The sequence below is a fragment of the Pseudophryne corroboree genome, chromosome 6 (genome assembly GCF_028390025.1).
Source record: "Pseudophryne corroboree isolate aPseCor3 chromosome 6, aPseCor3.hap2, whole genome shotgun sequence".
Taxonomy (NCBI): Eukaryota; Metazoa; Chordata; class Amphibia; order Anura; family Myobatrachidae; genus Pseudophryne; species Pseudophryne corroboree.
Window position 1 is genome coordinate 153,456,611 of NC_086449.1, and position 19,659 is coordinate 153,476,269.

At 42.6% G+C, this 19,659-nt stretch overlaps 1 protein-coding gene and 1 long non-coding RNA gene across 3 annotated transcripts in view; one reads left to right on the forward strand and one right to left on the reverse strand.

Moving 5' to 3' along the window:
• Positions 1-19,659, reverse strand: part of LRRTM4 (leucine rich repeat transmembrane neuronal 4) — an 871,250-nt gene that overhangs the window by 250,469 nt on the left and 601,122 nt on the right. The gene's annotated exons all lie outside the window — the stretch shown is intronic.
• Positions 17,343-19,659, forward strand: part of LOC134936790 (uncharacterized) — a 165,354-nt gene continuing 163,037 nt past the window's right edge. Inside the window, exon 1 of the long non-coding RNA XR_010180546.1 lies at positions 17,343-17,416. This is a non-coding gene — a long non-coding RNA (uncharacterized LOC134936790). The remainder of the gene's footprint in view (positions 17,417-19,659) is intronic.

Here is a 19,659-nt window from a genome sequence, read left to right on the forward strand (position 1 = left end):
TGATGTGTAATAGGAGATGCTGTTTTATATATCCAAGGTTATTTGCTGCTTTGGCACTTCATACACATACAATTGGAGGGCAAATACGAAATTGTTCGGGCCTCCCAGACTTCCTTCTGTAAAAGCTCACAATCATATTTTCTGCTGAGCGAGACCTGCTGTTTCATTTGTTTGATATTTCAGCTTCAAGAGACTTGTTATTACAGGTTGAGTATCCCATATCCAAATATTCCGAAATACGGAATATTCCGAAATACGGACTTTTTTGAGTGAGAGTGAGATAGTGAAACCTTTGTTTTTTTATGGCTCAATGTACACAAACTTTGTTTAATACACAAAGTTATTAAAAATATTGTATTAAATGACCTTCAGGCTGTGTGTATAAGGTGTATATGAAACATAAATGAATTGTGTGAATGTAGACACACTTTGTTTAATGCACAAAGTTATAAAAAATATTGGCTAAAATGACATTCAGGCTGTGTGTATAAGGTGTATATGTAACATAAATGTATTCTGTGCTTAGATTTAGGTAACATCACCATGATATCTCATTATGGTATGCAATTATTCCAAAATACGGAAAAATCCGATATCCAAAATACCTCTGGTCCCAAGCATTTTGGATAAGGGAGACTCAACCTGTAATCTACACTATCTGTGGGAATCTGATTCACGTCCTTACGTCAGTTTGAGTGACATACCAATCAGAAGTGAGTATGGGCATAACTATAGTGGGTGCAAGGGGTGCCACTGTTTTGGTGCCCAGAGGCTTAGGGAGGCTTGGATCCAGCTTATAAAGTTGCATACCAATTTCACAGATTTGCCTGCTCAGCAATTGGGTCTGATCCATTGCCAGGATTGCATTGTAAAAGAAGTGTGTAGTGGATGTGATACTGGTAAGAGGGCACAGTAATGTGGTAACATTTGAACTGAAGGCCACTGTAGTGTGCCACAATATGAAGTGGAGGGCACTGTAATGTTTCATAATCTGCTCTGCTCATTGTAATGTGGAGGGCAGTATAATGTTACATAATAAGAACTGGGGCACTGTAATGTGGCACAGTGTGAAGAAATGGAGGCACTATAGTGTGGCATAAAACTGTATGAACTTGGGCACTGTAACGTGGCATCATTTCTACTGTAGAGCACGCTGATGTAGCACAGCATGAACAGATGGAACTGTAATGTGGCATAATATGAACTGGGGATGCATGTGGCATAACATGTACTGGCAGCCCTACTATGGGACATCATGTAAAATTAGGGTTAGGGCACTACTATGTTTCAGAAAATTAACTAGGGCACTATTATGGAGCATAAAAGAATAACTGCTGCGGAGAGGTGTCCCAAGAAGCATTGGGACAGGGTCGCCTTCAATATGTTGCTATAGGGCTCACAAAGTTCTGGTTACACTCCTAGTTTTGAGGTAACATTTACCAAGTGCATTCTTTAAAATCATAGGTAGCAGTTGATTGGTTGCCATGGGCAACTTCTTCACTGGCTCACTTCTCCACTCTTTTCACTGCTTCAATCATCTACCCCACAGTATGGTTACATATATAGGGGCCTATTTATTAACATAATTTTTACTAAAATATTGTGAAAAAGGTGTTTTCACACCCTTCTCACATTATTTTAGTATCACCTGAATGTATTCATGAAAAACTGCTCCAAACCCTTTAATTAACTTTTTTTTTAGTAAGCCACATCGCATTCCCCATACTTATAATAGGACATGCGATCTGACCAGATTTACTAAAACAAAAATGTGAAAAATACAGCAGTGTGCCCTGTGATAATCTCGCCAGCTCAGGCTGGCGAGTTCACAGGGCAGCACTGCGATAAGCACCCTTTTGCCCAGCTTTCTCTGGATCTGGAAGAGTGATCAACTATGTGTGTCCGATGGACACACAAGCTGATCACAGTGTAAAAAAAAAAAAAGTAAAAAAACCCCAAAACATACTCACCTGTCCGGGGAGCCGCTGTCCGGGTGTCCGCTGCTCTGGTGAGCGCTGCAGGGCGCCGGGTCCCCCATATGCTGCGCTGTGACCCTGGTGCAGTTAAGTGATGCTGCAAAATGGCAGTGCACTTTACAGCACCGGGGGTCACAGCACAGGAGAAGGACCCGGTGCCCGGCAGCCTCCTGAAGCAGTACGAACCAGCTCCCTGGATAGGTGAGTATATTATCCTGCTGGGGGGGTCCTCGGCATGCTGGGGTAGTCGTGATGGGGGGATCGACTGGGTGGCGGCGATGTCAGCAGGGGAGGAGCATGCGCAGTAGGACATTGGGGTATTTTTTATGAAAAATACCCCGATGATGCTGAGAAGAGGCATCGCAGGGACAGAGCTTGACCGCAAGCTCTGTTCCTGCATGCGATAATTGATACATCCCTGCAATGTAATCAATTATTGCAGTGCGAGTTTGGGCGATTTTATCACCTATCATCCGCATCCTGGATGCAGATGGTGATAAATAGGCCCCTTAGTCAGGTACATATATTAAAGTATATCCATTTCCTACACACATTAGAAACCTTCCTTAAAAAGCTACCTGTGAATTCACCAGTAACTGGTGGCATCACTGAGGCATGAGGCATCCCTACATTATTTACATTGATGGTGCTGTAACAAGGTCCTGGTAGAAGTGTATTGTGGATTAAAAAATGACTAAACATACATAAAACAGATGTTATGCTAAACCAAGCCAGCCTCAGCATGTGCCTACTTCCCTCATATGGTAACACATTTCCGCCACACCGTGCAGCACGACCAACCAGACAATATTGCATGCGATGCACGGGATACACACTTAATGAAATGCCTGATTTGTCATTCTGATTTGTCCGGAAACAACAAATGAGGCCGATACCGTTTAAGGGTGTACCCACCCTTACAGATACCAACTAAGATTTACCTTTGGAGGTGTTTTAGAAATTCAACTGTGACAGCTGGTTTATAAGTGGATACTTGTTTGAAAGTGGAAACTGTATTCTCAAAAGTGCTGGGCGCAGTCGTGAAAAGTGCTGTTTGGGTGCCCAAAAATGTTTTGCGCTTATCAGCACGCCACCCCTGGACTGGAGCGTATATATATATATATATATATATATATATATATATATATATATATATACATACACACACACTCCAGTCTAAGGTAGTATACTCCAGCTTCGATTTAGTATTTATCAAGTACTTTCTATATAATGAGTTGTATTGGATGCATATTGTAACTTATCCACTGGTCCACTTCTCCACTCTGTACACTACTTGATACATCTCCCCCTTAGTTTGCTATTGGAAAATGACTGAAGTACTGTATCTGTGCTTCAAGTTATGTTCTTAGCTTTTTAATAAGTCTGGATGACTTCATTAAAGTCACGTAGATGGTGAGAAAGATCTATTTTACTGATATTGAATTTGACGGGGGACTAATTTAGCCTCCCTCTCTTCGTGCCAATCATCGTTATCAGATTGTTGAAATGGATTTCACAGACTTGCTTCCCTGATCTTTGAAATGCGGTTGGTCATTGTGTTTCTGTAGTCAAAAGATTTATTATACAGCGCCACAACATTAAACACTATTCCCTCTCTACTTTGGTACAGGCATTCTGCATTGTACATAAATAAGCGGTACTACTGTATATAGTATATAGGACCTGCTTCATGTTTTAAGTAAAGCAAAAAAGCAAGCAACTGGGCAAAACCATGTTGTACTGCAGGTAAGTAGATGTAACATGTGCAGAGAGATTTGGTAGGATATGTTCGAACTGAAATCTAAACTGCAGTGTATAAATAAAGCTGTCCAACATTTATCGGCTACATGCAAAAGCAGCCAGTATTTACCCTGCACAGAAAACATATAAATTAATTTGCTTCCCTTGCATGGCAACATGGGGGGGGGAGGGGGGATTCAGCGTTTTTGCACAGCGGGCGATCAGGTCCTAACTGCGCATGCGTATGCACCGCAATGCGCATGCGTGTCAGACAACAACGGACATCGTTGGTCAGCGACAGGATGGTACAAAAATTCAGATCGCACGGACGTTCGCAAGGTGATTGACAGGAAGAGGCTGTTTGTGGGTGTAACTGACCATTTACTGGGAGTATCCGGAAAAACGCGGGCGTTCCCAAACGTTTTCAGGTAGGGTGTGTGATGTCAGCTCCAGCTCTGATCAGCCTGTTCTCTTCGCACTGTAGGAGTAAGTCCTGGGCTGCGCAGAGACTGCACACAGTGGATTTTTGCAGCTCGGTGTACACACGGGATCGAACACTTGCATGGCGACTTTACACTCCCCCTGGGTGCGGCGACTACCTGAACGCAGGACAGCAAAGTTAGCAGCCCAGCGTTCAGGTCTGAATTACCTCCTTGGTTTGTTCCAGACTCAAAGTTACTTCTCTTTTTTTTTAACTTTACTTACAAACATGAATCAGTCCCATAAACAATAGGTTTTTGTGGGGAGGGATAGAAAGGGCCATGACAGCTAAATGAACATAAGATTCTTTAATACTCAGAAATAATATCTGTAAATGCTCTCTTATTCGGCATATCCTGTTTAACATGCAGACAGGGTGTATAAACTTTTTGATAACTTGCAGAAAGATCTATTGTTTTCCTTTCCACCTGATAAATCTAGGCCATTACGTTCATGCAATTTTCCTACGGGAACAAAAAATGATGTACAGGAATGATCACATAATTATCCAGGGCTGTAAACATTTTAGAGGTAATTTTTAAAACTCTCATTCCTTCCCGATTATGTAGACATGAATAATTTTATATAGCAAATGACAATATTATAGCAAAGAGAATTCTATGCAGTTACAGACAATGGAGATTAAACTGGAGATTATAAAACAACATAACTTGGCAAGAATACAAGAGTCTTACAATCTACTTTTTTTTTTTTGTAAATAATACTATTCTCCAAAAGCTAAGTAGTACAGTTTAGCAGTGTAATATTATAGTTAAACATTATACATTCATATTACATAGAGTAAATTTAATGTCACATTTTGGGAGGTATCTTTTTGTAACACAATACATACAGTAAAGGCCCATATAGACTGGGGCGATGTGCGAGAGATGTGTGCTGAGCGAACCGCTCAGCACACATCTCTCCAGCCGCTCAGCACTGCGCGATGTGTACTGAGCGTGAGGGGGGGGAGACGGGGGGGCGCTCATTTCACCCAGCGGGTGAAGTGAGCGACCCGCTAGATTGGCCTGCACGGCAGGCCAATCTAGCACCAGCGATAGCGATGCGCGGGGCTACGCATCGTTATCACTGTAGGGGGTACACACGGAGCGATAATGCTTGAATTCTAAGCAATCTAGTCAGATTGCTTAGAATATCGCTCCGTGAGTACCCCCCTTAAGACAAGTTGGAAAGAATCAGAATCCACAAAGATTGAGTTCACTAATGTGATCTTTCTATTCATGTTCTTATTTGGAATTTCATGATCTTATTAAGACAGGAGGCCAGGGGCGTTTCTACAGAGGAGGGGGCCCGTGTGCATCTCCGGGTGGGCCCCCTCCTCTGAACGGCGCTGTAGACTCCGGCAATGTGCTGGAGTCTACTGCGCATGCACAGGTCTCCGGAAACATGTCGCATGCCATGTTCCGGAGACCAATTTGGCTACCGCGCATGCGCGGTGGCCATTTTGGCGTTGATTTCTGCCACGGACGCTGCGCCCGCCGCTGGATTCCGGTTAAATAAGTATTTAAATGGGTGCAATGTGTGCGGTGTGGGCCCCCCCTGGACCCAGGGGCCCATGTGAACCGTACACATTGCACCCATTATAGAAACGCCAACGCAGGAGGCCACAAATCCTGGAAGAGAGCACTGAAGTAATGACTCCAGGGATTACATATACGTTTTACCAGCGGACGGGATGCCGACTGTCAATACGCCGACAGTGATATTCCACCTGCCAGAATGTCAGCAGCGGCGTGATCTTTAAGAGTCTCCTTGCGGGATCTATTACCGCTCTATAGGTGTTGTGAACGGATTCAGTATGGTATCCCTGCGATCAGAATCCCGGCGGTCAGGAAACCGACGCTGGAATCCCGACAGCCAGAATTCCGTCAGCGAGCGCTGCGCCCGCCATGCTTCGGGCCCGGTGGCGAGCTTGGCTTAGCTCGCCCCACTGCTCTATTTCCCCACGGGTGGTGGGGTGGACCAGCACCCGAGGGGGAATAGTGGGCTTCTGCCGGGATTCCGGGAGCCGGCATTTACATGCCTGTTGGGATTCTGACATCGGGACCCTGAATGCAGTGATCCCGACAGGCGGTATATTGACCGCATCCCTCGTGGACACCCACGAGTGGGAATAGCCCTGGTGCACCGGGATTCCGTCTGTGGGCATTGTCGGCTGTCGGTATTTTGGTGTCAGTATCCTGCACGCTGGGATCACGACAGCCGTCAGTTTAACTGTAACACTCCAGAACATGTGACTACTTTAAACACTGTTTACAGGACTTTATACAGTAGCTATTACAGTATTACTTGGGCTCTAGAAATTTTGATGTTACAGGGAAAACCTTTCACAAAGTTTTCAGTGCTGTCCAATACTTATTATTAATGACTTTTATTTATAGGGTGGCACAAAGTGTCTGCTGCAGTGTACAGTGATAAGAACACAGTGACATAAATCGTACATGAATACGTAGGTTAATAATGTACACAATGATAAAACAAAAAACAACTGTGGTGAGGGGGAGGGTTAGTGTAGGATACAGGGACAGAGTGGGACTGTGACTCATGGGGACACACAAGGGGTGTGGTCATGGCTCGCAGGGGCGTGTCTGGCACTTGCCAGAAGTGCCAGTCCGCCATGATATAATAGGTTAAAAAGACTCACATGGCTTGTAGAAGCAAGTAATGATGTTCCGTACAGTACATGAGGGAGTAGGGAGTAAACAGCACCAGATGAGCTACTACCCACAAAACGTATGGACAGACAGGATCAGAGTCACTGGTGGGAGAAATGGAGACAGGGTAACAAATGTACTGATAGAGCTGGGAGGAGAGAACACAGGAAGATGGCCGATGCCAATGAGGGCAAACAGTCCATTAGCCCTCTTAGACCAAGAGCCCTCTTAACTCTGCTCATACTGTACATAGAGAGGTTGCTTATACTATTATATTAGTTGCTCTATGATTGCAGGATGAATTGTATTTCATTTGGGTATCCAATGTCCACCTACAGTACAGCATGCTGATGTCAATGTGGATGTGGGAGCTGGGGGTATCAGGAAAGGGAATAACCTGGCCATACTTGCTCACTTTTTGAGCCTCCCTGTAAAAATTCCCAACAACTGTGAGGGGCTGATGGTGCAGTTTGCCCTGTGTCCACTGGGAGTGGAAACGTGATAATGTTATTTGCATAATTACATCCCACCCACTGCTGCACAACACCATGAATTGCATAATCATGGCCCTTCCCACTTCAGAAGAATGAGGACTGGGACCAGATGTGTGGCCTACATTTACCAGCAGCACAGTAGACCTGATCCATACCCTCCAACATTTTACACATAAAAATCGGTACAAATTAGGAATGGGGCGTGGCCATGGGTAAAGGGGGCATGGTCACACCCCTTTTCCTATACTTTCAATGGAAGTTTGAAGAGCCAAAAATCGGTACAGACCATAAAAAAAGGTACTGTACCTGCAAAAAAAGGTACAGTGGGAGGGTATGCCGATCTAGCTTATAAAATAGTGGTGTAGAGGAAGACCTGTTGGACCAAAATCCACTTGTAGCCACCAAAAATGAATGTGTTACCCTCACTGACCTAACAGTATACTGATGCTATCTCACAAGGACTGCAATATCTACAGAATACTGTAAGTGAAAAGTTTTTATATTATAATAATAATAATAATAATAATAATAGTTTATTAGTTAAATTATTGGGGTGTTTGGCATGGGTATGGGACTTAAGGTCGACAGTGTCTAGGTCGACAGACATTAGGGCGACGCCTATTGGTTGACAGTGACTAGGTCGAAACCAGAAATAGGTCGACATGGCCATTAGGTCAACATGAACAAGGTCAACAAGGAAAAAAGGTCGACATGAGTTTTTTATGTTTTTTTGGTGTCGGCTTCTTCGTAAAGTGACCGGGAACCCCAATTAGTGCACCGTGTCCCCACGCATGGCTCGCTTCACTCGCCATGCTTTGGGCAAGGTGCCTCGCTCCGCTACCACTGCACTCAGCACAGGTTACCGTTCCCAATCGTAGTTCACGTGGATCGTAAAATAAGAAAAAGTTCAAAAAATAAAAAAAAAATGTGAAAAACTCATGTCGACCCTTTTCCATGTCGACCTAATGGCTGTGTCAACCTATCTATGGTGTCGACCTAGTCACTTCCGACCAGCAGGTGTCGACCTAATGGGTGTCGAACTTAGTGCTGTCGACCTAGAGTCCGGATACCGTTTGGCATTGCAACATGAGCATATAGACATGGTCCTTATACATCCAGATAACTCTTGCTTTAATGCACACGTGTTATGTTTGAGGCACAAGATGTGCTTATAAATAAGCTCTCAGGAGATACGTTCCTCCAAAGGATGCATTACAGTAATAATCACATAGACTCTCAAGACACAAGCTGCAAATTACAGCTGGTACTCTATAGCCACCAGCATGTTGCACCTAATTATAATGCAGAAGAATCCTTTGATTCCATGGTGGCTTGGTTTGTTCCATAGAAATAAGGAGATACAGCTGCTCAGAATGTTGATTTGACTATGGAATCTTTATAAATACAGTAGATAATGTTAAAGTGTTAAAGTGTGCCTGTCTCCTATACACATTGGTAGAACCACTTGTGTGGTCTGAACCAATATTTTGAGTCTCCGTGTCTCATTTCTCAGTGATGATGTCACAGGTTTCCAGTAAATTGATTGGCTGTATTCTTTTCTTATGCTTCTATCAGGACAGTGTAATACTGACATGAAATACTTGACTGATTGAAAAAAATACTTTCACAGGCAAACGGCAGCAAGTCATGATAAGGAATGTAAAATAATAAATGATGTGCTGAGTAAAAGCAATTCTGAAAAACAAGGAAAAAGCAGGTATCCATGCAATAACCCAGTGGGTATTAGTGATTACTGCAATATGAAACAAAATGGTTATTTAAAAGCAGTGGTTCTCAACCTCGGTCCTCAAGTACCCCCAACAGTTCATGTTTTCCAGCTCACCTAGCAGGTGCACAGGTGTATTCATTACTCACTGACACATTTTAAAAGACCCACTGGTGGAGCATGAGGAGACCTGGACAACATGAACTGTTGAGGGTACTTGAGGACCGCAGTTGAGAACCACTGTTTAAAAGCGACGCTGGTGTACTTTGGCTAATTAGCAGTTACCTGCAGGTGGAAATTTTGTCCAGGTGCGGAAATAGCAGGTGACTTAACCATATTGCACTACAATGGATGCAAATGCAGGCCAGATACTCCGTGCTCTTGCATGTTACACACACACGCTGCCCAGCTCTATTTTTGCACTCTTCTAGGATTGGGATGGGCCAAACCTTCTGAATAACTCTAAATCAGGATGTGCAGTATTAGTTTTCTTCCCCTGTAGCACAGATTGTTGGATTCACTTCCATCCTTAAAAACAAGCTCTTTGTCCTGCTTAAAATGCCTGACGGGTAATGTTACCAAGTAGCATAGCTGCCAACTTTCTGGCACTGCCCCCGTCGAGGTTTAAGGGGACACATTGGATGGCCTGTGCTACTTGAGTCACATCATCACTACTCAGACCTGCAGTTTAGGAAGTCTCTGCTTCATACATCTTTTATATTCATTTGTGTTAACTTGTAACATAGCAGGCTGCCAATCTGTAGCACCCGATTTGTGGATCTTAAAAAAGACCCCAGAAGGGGTGGAAACACATTAGACCTGAGCAGGAACACTTGATGGCCAGACCTTGATGACATCTGCTATTTTATGCCGGTGCTGAAGGCTTGATCCAGTGGAAATACCGGGACTGTCATTTAATTAAGCGCTGTTTGAACTGTTTTACTCACAATTCACACCACCTCCTGTAATTATTGCTGGTCAAACCGTTTTGAGGACACTGCAATCTGTGTGGATTTTATATGTATTTTATGGATTGCAAAGGAGAGAAGCACGGCACTCACGTGTCTTCAAGGATCAGCATAGCTGCTTAAATGATCAGCATCCTGCTGCTTAGCTCATCAAAATGCTGATCATTTAAACGGCTATGCTGACCCTTGAAGAGCCGTGAGTGCCATGCTCCTCTCCTTTGCATTGAAGTCTTTTGCCGGCACCCGGGCATTGTTATTTGTTGGTTATTGGGAGTGCCTGTCACCTTGCCTGTGTGTATTTTATGGATTGTATATGTTGCTAGATGTATTAAACAGTACTTCACTATATACAACATTTCTCTTTCCTTCCCATTGATAAATGTATATGGTGAACTGAGAGAGACGAACCTGGGAGGACCCTAAATTGTGATTTCCAAGATATCATTGAAGCGCCGATAAGTTCTGTCCATCAAATTATTTGTCAGTACCTGATTAATCCCTGTGGAGGCCCATAGGCAGTTGAACTCTCAGGGACCCCTTGCAAATTATCTCCTAATACATTTTTAATTTTACCAACCACCAGTCTACAAGCTGGAAACTGTAATGTGAATCTGATATCTCTGGTTTATGTACATTAAGATGTTAATGGGCACATTACATTAATACAGTATTTTCTCTATAGAGTCTATAAAGTTTTCATTTCTTTGAGTTGATTAATTTTTTTATCTTTTGAAAACAATTTAAGAAATCATGATTGTAATTTTCTTTCAAGATCGAATCAATATTATTATGATCCATTGTCGCCGGGCCCCTAAAAGGCACGGAGTCCATAGTCCGGTGCCTACTCTGCCTACTGTATTTGGTAATCCAGCACTGCTGCAAATTGGTCCTAAGTGGGAGATACTGTATATCAAATAGTGGGCCAATGTATTAACCTGGAAAAGGGATAAAGAAGTGATAAAGCAGTGATAAGCGCAAGGCGATAACGCACCAGCCAATCAATATGGATTTGAAAAATTACAGTTAGGAGCTGACTGGCTGGTGCTCTATCACCTTGCACTTATCACTGCTTTATCACTTCTCCAGGCTTAATACATCTGCCCCGGTGTAATGAATACATGTGAAGAAGTTGCCTATGACAACCAATTATACTCTAGCAATCATTTTATTTAGTACATTCCATAAAATGTTAACTAGAATCTGATTTGCTGCTATGGGCAACTTCTCCACTTGTCTCCTTCAGAAGGTATATAACATGACAGTTCAGACAGCTCTCGAAACAATCAGCCCAATTTTATGCTTCTTGCCTTTAAATTCAGTCATGGTCAGTGTGCAGCACACAAAGTATCAGATAGAGTCACTGATGCACGTTGCATAACAAAATACAATGCTTGAGCATGGGTGTGAAAATAAAAATAATATATGTTTGGTTCTATCTGAATGATCTTTGGTAACCTCTGTAGTTCTATAGACCTACTGTATTTCATGGTAGCCTAACACTGTGACCTGGAGCCTGTGAGCTAGAATCAAGGATTATGGGTACAAGCATGATCTACGGACAGCAGTATCCATAACACAAGCAGAAGAACTGTAAATCTTGTAAAGACCCCATATATCTGTTTCCCCTGTGTTGGCCGTTAAGGCAAGTGCACTGTGCATACTTATTTATTTGTAACAGTTCCTGTGTGACCTCTGCTAGCTCACAATCTTGAGCAATCAAAGATTTGCTGCCCCTGAAGCAAGGAACTGATTTATAGGTTTTAAGACGTGGGCTGGAAGAAAGCTGCTATTTATAAATATCCTTTTAATCCAGTTTTACAATAATTGCTGCAGGCTAAAAGCTCAGCACCCTGGTGATTTGCATAATCATTTCTGTTATGCGATTGTATTGATCTTCTGCTGAGAAGTAATCTTTTAATTTGGGAGAATATAGTGCCTCCAGCTAAATTCACCTGTTTACCTGGCGTTGACACAAGAGAGAAGCATGTTAGCTGGTTCTGGCGGCGGCAGCGCAGAGCCCACTGGCATTCGGGGGAATAAGAAACGCATGTACAACATGTGAATGTGTTTGTCACTAGTATCACAATCGATATTGGTCATGTATATACTGTATGTGACATGGTATCTGCTGCAAACACTGTGTAATAAATATTAACTTCAAAACAACCATTACTTCCTTGTGTTGCAATACTGTTGGTGTGCCTATCTATATTGTATACTGTTTCTGTTACAGACTTACATACTACTGAATGGCCTACTGCATTAATACTACAAGCCGCAAGTTAATTCAGGTACTTTATTTTGTGTAAAGAAAAATGTTGTATTACATATAAACTGTGCCATATACTGTAGTGGTGCTCTAGAAGACCCTATACTGAGCAAAAACTCCCCATGATCAGTGCTAGTGTTATGGCATAGTAGCCTGGAAAGGGGGGAGTCACTAGTTTACTTATGGATTGAAAACAGCTGTCATTAGGGATATAATTTGCCCTCTAATCTGATTATTGAAATTACTGAAAAGGGAAGAATACATATTTCTAACAATTTACAAGGGTGGTTCAAAAAATAAGATAATAAAGACCTCTCACGTGTGTAATGTGCTTTAATTCATTATAATTTCCCGCCAGGCCAGAACAGGTAGACCACTGCTTCCACTCCCATTAGACTCTGCCTCATATCAGTCATACTGTCCCAACATCGGTTGTAAGACATCGGGGCTGACGGAAACATGGTCACACATTGAGGTGTGTAGTGTGATCAGATTTATGCGGTCTAATAGGCCCTACACACTGGAAGATATTACTGAAAGATATGAATGATCTTGTTCATTAATGAATGAGATACCGTTCATATCTTTCAGTGTGGAGGCAGCAACGATGAATGATGCACGGCCCAGCACTCGTTCATCGCTGGTGCCCCGTCGCTTGTGCATGCAGGCCAATATGGACGATCTCGTCCATATTTGCCTGCACTGCTATGGATCCGGGTGACGGGGGGAGTGAAGAAACTTCACTCCCCCCGTCAATTCCCCCCTGCCACCGGGTCACCCCTCGCCCGTATCCGCCGTCGGGAAGCTCGGCGGCGGATCGCATAGTGTGTAGGGCCCATAAGGGACACATCAGCAGCTGGAATTCATCGCCGACTTGTCGAGGTGTACGGTGGTAATGTGATGTCACGGAAACAGGTTTTTCCTTTAGACACAGAAATCTGATCACACTACTATTTAGAATGAAATAGAGAAAATTACAAACGCAAGTGGTCTTATTATATTACTTATTGAACCACCCTCCTAAATTTAGTCTATTTGTGGCTTATCACGACAAAAGAAAATCTACCAAACACATCTGCCACAGCAGCTGAGTGACGCTCAGCCCCCGGTGACAGTGGCTGGCAGTGGTAATAAAGCACTTATAGCTTCACATGCCAGTCCTCCCCATGCATGCGTTTACTGACATTGCTCGTACACTTACTGTATGCATACTGCAGTCTGAGCTGGATTAAAGGCATGGAAAGCGTACTATTTGTCTGTGTAATCACAACCTCTCCTTCCAGGCTGCGAGTGCAGCACTGACATTTCCAGAAGATACTCACACATCCTACCGTACTGAACCTAGGGGCTTTAAAAAGCTGATGCACCGCACTTTCTGTCATAGGACCTGATCCCAGCAGCACTTCATTCATTGTTAGCCATGGTCTAAACTAGTGGTTCCCAAACTTTTTTTTTAATCACGGCACCCTAGATTTTAAGAAAAAAAATTCACACCACCCCATGGCCAAAAGTTTCTTATTGAAATATTTAGAAAGAAATATAAAATTAAGTATTAATTGTGTTTATATTAGAGATGAGCGGATTCGGTTTTACTCGGTTTTACTCGGTTCTCAAAACCGAATCTTATTGGCTATCCAAAACACGTGACATCCGTGAGCCAATAAGATTCGGTTTTGAGAACCGAGTAAAACCGAGTAAAACCGAATCCGCTCATCTCTAGTTTATATGTCATCCTAGTGTTCAGTTGTGTGGTAAGGGACAAGATTTGCTTCTGTTTGTCCACATATTTTATGATTGGAAGCCACAAGCTGGCCTAAACTATAGAACATCCACACAGAACATTCATGGACGAGGAATTCAAGTATCATTTGTGTAGATAATCTGTATGTGAGTAACAGGAATTGTGCTGATTCATTGAAAGGAGAACATATCTCTCCACTACTCCAAATAAAAACTTCAGCTTTATTAAAATAGATTTTACACAACTTACTAAAAGATGTATTTTGAAGATAGTTTCCTTTAATAAGCTAGTTTAACTGCTGTCTTATTGCAGTGACACTGCACATAAGTACAAAAAAGATTCCTGCTAAGCACATTCAATTGATGGCAAACCATAACTGTGCATTTTTATAGGTAATTAAGCTTATTTGATTTGCATGGACATAGTTCTCCTTTAAGTCAGGTTACAGTGAAAATCTGCTTCTATATAGCGCGTCAGCTAAATCAGTACAGCAGGAGGGCATTTTATGCATTCTGGAAAATCTCTGAGTTTCTGAAGTTTCAGTAATGCACAAACTTTCTGCCAAGATACTAAGGAAAAAAATAGTAATTTAATTCAGAATCCACAAAAACAATATTCCTTTTTGATGTAATTGTCCGATGTGTTGAAGATGGAAAGTGTTATTGTGCAGACTCCATACTGCTCCTCCAGGGAGGCTTCATTCCTTGTACCAAGATGGCTGCCAAAGCTACTACAGCATGTACACTGTGTTACTGAGCCATGGTAGGAGACACAAGTAGCTCCCCAGAGACCTACAATTATCAATGCTTACAGTCATCCTGCACCGCTACCCAGGAAACTGCATACCCTCACTGGCTAGTGAGCTGAATGACTTCCCGCTCGATGAGGAGCAGTGTGTAACAGTGAGTACGGCTGTACCTCATCCAAATACTAATAAGCCACTACACTGGTTAAGAATCTGGGCTGTTCACAGTTTCAGGGCGTCCGCTGGTGTGTACTCTGCCACATCATCAACCTGTACTTGCATATTTTCAACATGTTGAACTGAATTGGCAGCTTTAAGCGGAGCTATCTATGACAATCATAGAGAAAGCACTCTTATTACCTAGGCCACTAACTCATTAATTATAAACAGTTAATTGATTTTACGAAAAGCATCTGCCTATAAAGCGATGAAGCGATTTGCGTAATAGACTCATCTGCAAATACAAATATATATTTATGCAGGCTAAATGGTCACCTACTCATTGTCACATATCCATTAATCTGCTATGTATACATGTATATATATCTGGATTGCCTGTAATCATGCAATACATATGGAGTCAGTGATCCCACTATGGTAATTAGCACAATGATTTCTCCAGGCAATGGGAGAATTTACAGAGCAACTAAAATAAAATAAACAATGTGTTGTAATGATACTACAGGTATTGGGATCGCGAAGCAAGTTCAATGTATTTAGACACGGCAGTGGTGGTAAAAACTGTACAGACATCTCATATTTTTGGCACATACTGTATATATTTCTAGCACCCTGATAGGATCTTGAGAATGACATCAGTATCATGACTTCCACACAGATTTAACAAAGACAGCATTTAAAGTTGAATATACAAATGGTTGTAATGTTCAACTATCATTATGTATTGCTGCATATTGCAGTGACATATTATGTTGTATTGCTGTAATTTATCATGTCGGGGCTTCTCTGCATGGCTAATGTTCTCTGCAAGGCTACGTGCACTATGATTTGACCCAGGGTGGATCCAGGGATTTTTTTGTCCCCATTGCCATGTAAAGCTAATTCCTGGGATGATTTTAATATGCGGCGATAAACTGATGTTTTTGCCATTATGTAAGTTCATTCATAGTGACGGCATGAACCAATTGAAAATTAGGTACCACAGGAGACACCAGTGATTTCTCCAAGGTTAACCTGTTGATACTGAACATTATGTGAAGAGGGACAGAGACTTTTTTCAACATTTACTGGAGATTTTCCTTATCTCTCCTTCATACAGTAAATAAGCCTATGTTGTGAGTTCCCTATGGCAAGCCAGCTCCTTTCCAACTGCACCTTTTGTGCCTGTTTATGTGATTCAAACAGGCAATGTGCCACCAAAAGAAATGGCATACACCATACCACTCATAGAAATATAAACACATATGGAGCCATAGAACACATCCGTCTCGTTGGCATAGTCACCACTGTGCAACATCCACCGCTTCTTAGGCGTGGCTTCAGAGAGATTACAAGCCGATATCTGGATTCCGAAGATCGCCTATTATTCCAAGAGTCTCCTGGACATCTTGCATAAATCCCAACTTTTTCTATTGAGGACTTGGGACAAGTGTATGTTCTTGCATAAAGAATGAGAAGAGGGTATGGTCACATATCATGACGGTTTGGTAACATCATGGGCTCTATTTATGAAGCTGTGAAAAGTGAGGAGAAGTGAGCCAGTGGAGAAGTTGTCCATGCCAACCAACTGGCATTGAAGCAACATTTATAATTTGCATACTATATAATTGTACAAAGCAGCTGATTGGTTGCCATGGGCAACTTCTCCACAGGTTCACTTCTCCACACCTTTCACTGCTTCATGAATAGACCCCCATGTGAGAACATCCAATGCTCTCAATGCGATGTCCCCCCCTGTCCATTCCTACCCCTAAATGGACCCTTTGAATGCAGCACAAGCAATGTCCAGTATGTACATCAGTCATTCACTATTGCTCCACAACATGACTCCCAATCTTCTGGCTCAGTCAGTACAAAGCTGTGCCAGTATGGGGGTGTGTGTTCTGTATACAACAGGATATTCATAACCTATTTAGTTGAAAGTATGGCTAGCAAGGGAGACATAGGTCTCGTAGGTCAGCTGGCTCTTTGTGTAGCAAAATAAATAAAATCACAGCTATTATTGTAATATCATATATTTTCATCAATATCTACAATAATATTCTCTGTGATTTACAAAGTCCTATGACATTTGTCCTTAGCGGAGACTAAGAGTTTTCAGATAGACAAAATCATGTTGTTCATTAAACTACCATGTAGCAGCTAAGATGGTAATGTCAGTAATGGATTTCAGCGCCTGTGAATTGGTATCCTAGATGTGACTATTTCGCAGTTGAGTGCATGTGTTCACGTTCCTTTCACAAAGCTAAAAATACAGGTTTCCATAGTGAGCAGATATTTGCTTCCCTTATTATTAGTGCATATTTTTATAGCAGCAACAACTCTGCTCTAAGCGCGGAATGGAAATAAACTCTTCAACACAGAATACAGGACAGACCATGATGATATGTCTTCAGCAAGGTCCTCAAGTCCAACAAGTGCGGTGAGTAATGAAATACAGTAAGTGAGAAATTAAATAAGCACTGCCTACACAAAGTGCATACACTTACACGGGTAACTTTATTTACACATGCAAATTGGCTTTAATTGTGTATCCCTTATTGTCTCTTGGTCTTTAGTTTATATTTTTTAGTCTTGACTTTTAAAAATAATTGTGCTGGATTCTTGCTGATAAAACAGGCTTAACGCAGTTGATGAGAGATACAGAACTCTAATATCTGTTGAGAGACAATAATTGCTAAAAAGATCACGTTTCATAGGCAAACAACAGTTTTGTCTATTTTACAGTAGTAACAACTTTACAATAATGTTGTCGCTGTCTGTGGGAATAGATGATGACAGTGACTTGGGAGCTGGAGTCGCAGCTAGTTCTGTCATGGCAATTATGTTGGCTTTAAACTTTATCAAGCTTGTGCCTGAATATACAGTATACAGACACCCCAAAACTGGATTGAAGCATTAATTGCCATGACAGACAACATGATACTGTATTTCACAAGCCTTAGAGAATGCAGATGGACACTCTAATGCAGGGGTGGGGAACCTTTTTTCTACCAAGGGCCATTTAGATATTTAGAAAATTCTTCAGGGGCCACACAAAAATGATCAACTTAAAAATTAGCCTGCCCCAAGTAGTTATGCCCCAAGTCAGTAGTTATGCCCCCGGTCAGTTGTTATGCCCCAGTAGATATACTCCCAGTCAGTTGTTATGTCTCGGTAGATATACACTTAGTCACTTGTTATGCCCCATTACATATGCCCCCAGTCAGTTGTTATGCCTCATTAGATATGCCCCCAGTCAGCTGTTATGCCGCATTAGATATGCCCCCTAGTAGCGCTGCTTACACATACACATTAAAAGAAAAAGTAGAAAAACACAATACTCACCAGCCCCACTCCTACTTCCAGACCGCTGATCTCCGCCTGGCCTCCCGCTCCTCGGAACTGTGAGAGAGACATCATGACATCACTCCCATAGCGCCGTAACAGCTGCACATGTACACTGCCTGAGCCGGAAACGGGAGTTCAGGAATGAGCTCCTGTCCTTGTCTGCTGCTGAGGAGAAGGAGTCGGGCGCCCGCTGGTAACAAAATCTCAGCGGGAGCCCGGTATCTCCCTCGTTTAGGTGAGCCTGGCCGGGCCGAATCAAGTGATTTTGCCGGCCTTATACGGCCCGCGGGCCTGAGGTTCCCCACCCCTGCTCTAATGACATATTTATCACAATCGGCATTTTTAATGCTGATGTGATAAATATTTTTCTCCCCAATTCGCAATATGAAATGTAATATTTTCAAACAAATATATTACAATCCTGTTGTCAAGAAATGGGCTCTGATAAGAGTCTGTCCTGGCGAAGAGCTAGAAGCAGTGTGATAGAGTAACGGTATGCGGTCAGCATACCGCTCATCGGGATCCCAGCTGTCTCAATACAGACGCTGGGATCCTGACTGGGGCACCATACCGCTGCCAGTATAATGGCGAGGTAGTTTATTCCTCCTCTATGGGTGTCCACGACACCTATAGAGGCTTGCCACCGAGCCCACAAGGGGCTTCGTTGCGCTGACCCCCCTGCCGGCATTCCACAGCTTGGGATTTCGATCCCAAGTTCAGTTTCCCAGTAGCCAATCTGCATGCGTCTATTATGGGGGAGCCTACTATTTATCATTAGGCTCCCTATTGTGGTGATAAGAATGACCACTTTCTGATGGAATTTGTAAAAACAACAATATATACTGTACTAAAGAGCGAGTCTATGACACCCTGGCAATACCGGCTTAGATTAATAAAGGCCCATACACACTAGAAGATTTTTTTATCATCGATTTGAGTGATAATGATGATTTTGAATGATCTATTGTTCAAATCATCTGGTGCGTACACAGCAAATGATGAACGATGCACACAGGATATGGTCATTAGGTCGACACCACTTAGGTCGACAGTCATTAGGTCAACCACTATTGCTTGACATGCATTAGGTGGACAGGGTCACTAGGTTAACAGGGTCATTAGGTCGACATGTACTAGGTCGACAGTTCAAAAGGTCGACATGAGTTTTTCAAATTTTTTGGGACTTTTTCATACTTTACGATCCACGTGGACTACGATTGGGAATAGTAACCTGTGCCGAGTGCAATGGTAACGGAGCGAGGCACCTTGCCCGAAGCATGGTGAGTGAAGCGAGCCATGGGAGGGGACACGGTGCACTAATTGGGGTTCCCGGTC